This window comes from Macrobrachium nipponense, chromosome 32 (genome assembly GCF_015104395.2).
Source record: "Macrobrachium nipponense isolate FS-2020 chromosome 32, ASM1510439v2, whole genome shotgun sequence".
NCBI lineage: Eukaryota > Metazoa > Arthropoda > Malacostraca > Decapoda > Palaemonidae > Macrobrachium > Macrobrachium nipponense.
Genome location: NC_061094.1, coordinates 23,553,733 through 23,561,232, shown reverse-complemented (window position 1 = coordinate 23,561,232; position 7,500 = coordinate 23,553,733). Strand labels below are relative to the sequence as shown.

At 33.1% G+C, this 7,500-nt stretch overlaps 1 protein-coding gene across 5 annotated transcripts in view; it reads left to right on the top strand.

The window, feature by feature from the left end:
- The window catches only part of LOC135207272 (transcription factor hamlet-like), a 331,554-nt gene that overhangs the window by 108,850 nt on the left and 215,204 nt on the right, over positions 1-7,500 (top strand). Inside the window, exon 1 of one of the 5 annotated variants that reach the window (XM_064238933.1) lies at positions 7,407-7,500. This exon is cut by the window's right edge and continues 887 nt beyond it. The exons of the other annotated variants lie outside the window; for them this stretch is intronic. The gene's annotated coding sequence lies outside the window, so the exon portion shown is untranslated. Of the gene's footprint in view, positions 1-7,406 lie in introns of those variants that run through there. 5 annotated transcript variants of the gene reach the window in all.

Genomic DNA, 7,500 nt, shown 5'->3' with positions numbered 1-7,500 from the left:
TCTCCATGCCTTGGTCTTTCTACTACTAATATAACTCCAACTCCTTCCTCCCTCCCTTTCTCCCTACCTCATACTATTACTACTACTACTATTACTATTAGGAGTGTTGCTGCTACAATGCTAGAAATTACCATAATAAGAATAGTGACAACAATTGAGAAGATCAAAACTTCAGTGTTATTACAAATTTTAGTTAAAATGAATAGGTTTAAAGTAGAACAGACTTTACTAGATGTTGCCATATTTAACATGCAGCAAGAACATCTAATTTTCTATTGTTTGAAGCCTAGATCTATCTACTGTATATAAACTCTGTGAATCTATCCTAGCACCAGAAATGTGTGGAATAATTATCATTGCATCTGTTATACAGGAGTGGATAGAATATTATAATTATCGTATATTAAACCAGGCTTCTCCTCCTCTCTAACAGTTTCAACTGGGAAGAGTAAAGAACTGCCACTCTAATTTCACTTTGTGGTGGCGAGACTAGCGCCATTAATTTCACTCTGGTGGTGGCGAGACCAGCGCCATCTATGTACTGTTAAAATGATTAAAGGGGAATGACGACGAACTTTTGGACTTGACTGTACATAATGTTCTCTTAGCATATTGTTTCATCTGCAAAGAAATTAGTCTTGGTTAAAGTCATCTAAGAGCTGTAGATAATTTATGGTGAACCTAATAACATTTTATTGGATATAGGATTTTATTTTGTATTCTTTTGACATTAAGAAAGAACATAAAATGAAAAAAGTCGTCGTTTTTCTTATGTATATATTTGTTCTAATTTCGGTTTCCCAATGAGAAACAATGAGTACCGAAAAATGTCCAGGTGAAAAGCAAAGGTAGTAATTTCCTGCCGCATGGAATACCGCAACATTGTCAACAAACAAACCCTGTACATAAACATGGCAGGTATAGTTCAAGCTTGTCTAATTGTTGCTAAGCAGACAGAAGAGAGCGCTATGATTGCATAATAACATAGTCCTCCCTTGTAGACAGTAATTTGTTGTACAGTATATCCGTTTTTATACTTACAGAAATACACATTTCGAGTGAAATCTTACAGCTGGAACGTACAAAAACAAACCGTCCGATGACACAAAATAACCTTCTTTACAAGGTTCCGCGCAAAGATTTCACCACCATTGATGATCTACGCATGAGTTGGTGTGCTTTCCTTGTTGATCTGCTTATCACACTTCGCTGTGACAACGGAATCCGAAGAAAAGAAACGAAACGAAAAGAAAAGAAAAAATGAAGCGCCCTAAAACGGGTTTGTGACATACATTGGACAAACAATGCGAACCACTGGTCTTTAACCATCCAAGATAATGATTGTTGTTAATGGTGGAAAGGTTTTCTTCTTTCTCAGAATTAACACTTCTTACGAGCAGTCTTCCGAAGCTCTGTTGTAAAAGATTTCACTGTCGTTCGTAGATTACTCATTGGAAAACGTGCAGCGCTCTGCGGTTAACCTTTCGTTGCTCGTTTATTGAAAAGAATTATGCCCCAAAGAAGCATTTTTACACGCATTTCAAATTGCAACCTTTCGCTGTTCCTTTTACGCTTTTTTTAACCTTCATGTCCTCAGGCAATAATTCTTTCGACGACTGTAAGGAAACTTACAAATTCTGAAGCTTGGTAATGAAATTAATTTGATTTTACGAACTAGTTTCTCAGAAGTACGTGCAAACTTTTACTAATATATTAGCTGAAAATAACCCTAAAATATGTTTATCTAAATGTTTGTAATAGAATGATTTTTTATTATTTTTTTAATCAAGCTGCAGTTTTAGAATTACTCGTTTGAAGATGCAGTTCCTTTCATGAATGTATTTAAATATTTATACTGCAAACAAGGAAATTTTACTCTCCTTTACAGAGACACTAGAATGGTTACAGATTATGCAGTACAGTGAGCATGACTTGAAAGTAAGTTCGTAAGAATAGAAGTTCGTTCATGGGTTTACATCTTGAAAAGAATAATCAAGGTTAAATAGGATACCAACAATGTAGCACCACTAACACACGTTTTATAAATACTTGTGTATATATATATATATATATATATATATATATATATATATATATATATATATATATATATATATCATAATTATATAGATATCCTCTCTCATCTATCTCTCTCTCTCATCTCTCTCTCTCTCTCTCTTCTCTCTCGCTCTCTCGTACTCTCTTCTCTCTCTCTCTCTCTCTCTTCTCTCTCTATCTCTCTCTCCTCTCCTCTTCTCTCTACCTCTCTCTCTCTCTCTCTCTCTCTCTCTTTTGCTATACTCCCATTATAGAGTAAGAGGTATTGGGAGAGTAGAGACACTTTTCGCATCAAGTCCTCAGTAATTAGGTGCTTATCCCTTGGATCTTGCATCTCAGGCAGACTGGAATAGAATGCGAAAGTGATGGTGTGTATTAGTAAGGTGGAGTCTTTCTTGCAATACGGACTTGAATCATGGCATGGCATTGAATTTAAAATATTTTGTCGAAATTAAACCAAGGGGAAATTACTAAGTTCCATAAGTAGATGGGATAATGTTGAAAGGGACTGAGATGGCCTGGACGTGTAATTCGTACCACCCTAGGGGAACATTTCTTGACAGTGTCAGCTGGGCTTATGTGGCACCAGAAGAGTTGGTTGACTCGGACTCACTTGGATAAAAACTATGAGGCGGGTAAATATTTAAAATGTTTGGAAACTGATTTCCTAAAAATAAAGCAACTTCAGATAGTGCCCATGTATTTATAAGCACATGTACTAACTTTCTGGAAGGCGTAATAGTGGCCAAATAGATTAAAAGAAATAAAAAAATGAAGGTCAGAGATTAAAAGAAAAAAAAGAAAAAAAAGTGAGTTCACCTAGTAACAAGTTTAGACAACGAGATCTCCACTGCACAAGCAGTTACAAGAAAAGTTCTAGAGATAAGGGAGATTAGTGGAAGTGAAATCACAAGGAGGACATGAGTGACGGAATTTCATTGTGGTTTTTGCGTCAAGCTGCGTTGGAAGAGATGATGGCGCACATGTGTGTGTATATATATATATATATATATATATATATATATATATATATATATATATATATATATATAAACACGACGATATTTGAGATTAATTATATAAAATACCTTATTATAGTAGGCCAGGAGTGCTAAAATGATTTGAAAGTTATGCCATGTTATTTCTATCGAGCTTAAAAAAGTAAAATACTGAATTTTTAACCAATAGTAATCGGCGACCTCGTTTAAGATTCGTGCTTTTTCGCTAGTGTTTCAGTGCGTAATAGCCCTAGGAAATCTGCTAATTATTTCCTTATTGGTGAGAACAAGTCGATTTGCTTGTGGTGGTGGTGGTGGTGGTGTGTGTGTGTGTGTGTGTGTGTGTGTGTGTGTGTGTGTGTGTGTGTGTACGCTGAAACTCTTTCCATTTAAATGTTTCCATGCAGAAAAGCGGTCTTCATTTACTGCAAGTAGCACAAACGCGAAATCAAAAAAGGAAAAGAACAGGAAGAGAAAGTAGGGCAGAAATGAAGGAAAAGAACAGTAACAACAACAACAACAACAAGTAGAAATTGCAAGGGTGTCAATCTTGGTTTTTTTTTAATGTTGACGAAAACAATATTGAATCTGTTGCCTCTCCGGTGTAGTTGATGTGCATTTTCGAACTTACTGAACATCGCAAACATGCACTGTAAAAAGTACCGTAAAATTTGTCGTTTTGCGAATACATTGTAACTTTTTTTTTTTTTTAGTATAGTTCTTTTTCTTTTCCATTCTTATTGGTGGCTGCTCAAGAGGGACTGGGGACGTGCAAAGGAAGAAAGTGTAAGTGAATTTCATGTCTACCTATAATCTAGATTCTAGAATATTCACATTTTCAGGTTCTTGGAGACTTCAATCCTTTGATTTGAGAGAGAGAGAGAGAGAGAGAGAGAGAGAGAGAGAGAGAGAGAGAGAGAGAGAGAGGAGAGAGCAGAGAGGAAGAGAGAGAGGAGGAGAGAGGAGAAGAGAGAACATACGCACACTTCGATGCTATCGTTTGTGATCATTGAAAAAGAAAATGCATCTTATACATAGATGCAACCCTGAATAATTGTGAAAGTGTAGATTTTTTTTTTTTTTTTTTTTTTTTTTTTTTTACTTACAGCAACACCGACTAAATAAAATTAACGGACGGAAAAAGAAAGCATGCTGTGACCAACCTTTTGTAATCAATGGAGACAGCATCCACGTAGATCTCTCTTAACATTCTTCATCAGAGTTAAATGTGTGAAGCGATGTTCTTTAGGTCAATTCCAAGAGGGCTTCGTTATAAAGAAGCTTTCTTTTTAGTACCGAATACAAATGCACACCTACCATAGCGTCCAACTGCAATGAGTGTAAAAAATGATTTGTTGCTTGTTCCGGCCATGAAACTTATGGTAAATAGATACAAGACCAATATTCTCATTCTTGATGACAAAGAAGTAGAAACGGTTATTTTTTCCACATGAATTGCTACCTTCGACGTGCAGTGACCCACCATTATCAAGATCCAAAAGACGGAAAAGTGTTGGGGTTGTGAGGTGGGGATGGGGAGTTGGGATGATGTCTGTCGGTGGACGTGTGGGAGTCAAGTAATGACGTATGGGAAGTAGGGAGAGTTCCAGGGGATGACGTGTTTTAGTGGGTGGGGCGATGTGTTTCAAAAAGGGAGTCTTGTCTGAAGTGAGAGAGAGCCCGAGGCTATAACGGCCATCTGTAATTTGACTTTGTTTTTCGCCTGTCTTATTTTGTCTTGCTTTTCGATTTTACTTTTATCCGTTTATTCCAGTTCTTTTTCTCTTCCATTTGTTTCATGTATTGTTGCTAGAGTAGTTATGAATATCCAAGTAAACAGATGCAACATCCAGAACAACGTTTGTATTAATACATATCTTGCTGTCGTCTCTGTGAATCTCTTTTACGACATTGCAATATATAAATAAAGATATGTTTACATAATTCTTCTAATATATATATATATATATATATATATATATATATATATATATATATATATATATATATATATATATATATATATATATGTATGTATATATATACATCACATTTTGTATGTACGTAAATATGTATGTGTATGTACACATTCAAACATAATACTACATAACATATATACATACGCACAAGCAGCCATTTGTTTTGTCAGTGATTAATGCAGTGGTAAAGCAGTTTATTTAAAATCAGTAAATTAACATCAAATCACATATTCCTATCATGCATATATATATATATATATATATATATATATATATATATATATATTTGTACATATGAATAATTATCTCGTCACCTAGATTCATTTAAATTATTCGAGCTACAAATGTCCTTTAATATCTAATTCGCTCTACCTCGGAATTTATATATTTTCAATGGGTTTGAACCACCGCCCAGTGGCCAGAGACGAAATCAGGACGTCAGTGACGTTATCGATTCGGGTAACAAGTGAGGTTATAAGCTTATACCGATTCCTACCTTACAAATCACCGTTGAACTCGGTTATTCTTAATTGGAATCGATATCCAACCACCTCTACCATGTTAACAAATTCGAACGTTTGCCGACCGGTAAGGTTGGAATCGGTATAAACTTATAACTTCACTTGTTAGCCGATTTCATCTCTGATTTCATCTCTGCCCGCTGGGCGGTGGTTCGAACCCACGAGAGGACGAGGTTATCATCTAAAAAATTCTACTTCGGTTTACATACATGAAAATATATCAATTCCGAGGTTGAGTGAATTAGATATTAAAGGACATTTGTACCTCGAAATAATATATAATATATAATATATATATATATATATATATATATATATATATATATATATATATATATATATATATATATATATATAGACTGGTAAAAATGTTCTGTAACAACAGAATTCCATCTAATAAAAGGAGCCCATAAAAACACCAAAATGTAGAGAGAAAAGTACTATATTTCAGAGACTGCTGTCTCTCTCTTCAGGTATATACCTGAAGAGAGAGACAGAAGTCTCTGAAATATAGTACTTTTCTCTCTACATTTTGGTGTTTTTATGGGCTCCTTTTATTAGATATAATATATATTATATAAAATTATAATATTATTACATACAAATATATATATATATATCTATATATATACATATATATATATATATATATTACTATATATTATATATATCTATCTATCTAATATATAATATATATATATATATATATATATAATATTATATTATATAGATATATATATCTATATATATAGATATCTACGATATATAGATACATCTATATATTATGAATATATTATCTATATATACACTATTCTATATTAGAGATTCGTAGTATATATTAGAATATATATTATCATATATAGATTATATGATGATATAGATCTATATATATCTATATATATAGATCTATCTTATATCTATATATATATATATATATTATATGTATATATTATCTATATATATATTTTATATATATATATATATATCTATGTATCTATATATCTATATCTATCGTCTATATTATATATATATATCATATATATATATATGTATATATATATATGATATCTATATCTATATTATAATATTATATCTATAATATTCTATATATTATATATAATTATATATATTATATATATGTATATTATATATATTCTATATATCTATTATTCTATATCATATCTATATTTATATCTATATATATAGTATTTATATAATATATATCATTATAGTATTATGTACATTACATACAACCCTAACATACATACGCATATAACACATATACATATATATATATATATATTATATATATATATGTGTATATATATGTATATATTATATATATATACACACACACACATATATATTATATATATGAAAATATATTCATAATCATTCAGTGGATGGTTTTAAATATTATGAAATAAAATAAAAGTAACTTGAACAGTAAGAAAGCGCTGGTAACGCTAAACATAACTGTAGATATAACATGAAATTGTTTGTGTGTTTTGAGGTAATTGTAGCATCTAGCTGAAAGTGAAAGAGGGAATTTTATGTTATGATCAAAAGCGAAAACATTTTGGCAATTCTCACATGGGTGCTTCTACGTGTGAGCTTGTGTATGAGAGTTACTCGGGAGTGCAGGTAATTCTGTACGTTTGTGTGCGACAGCGTGAACGTGTGACTGTAATTGTGCGTGCGTGCATGCTCTTAGTGCGCTGGCGGTGCCAGTTTGTGTGTGTGTGACCGGGGAGGGCCATACCGCAAAGAGCCACCACCACTGGGCCACCAGGGCCACACCCTCCGTCACAACCTTCTCTTGGCTCACTCACTACCGGCTGGGTCGCGCCATCTAACGCACGCGCACTCCATCTCTGTGACAGCGAACGTTTCTCTCATGGTGGCTGGAACGACTTCCTCAGTGACAAAATCGAATCAGAAATT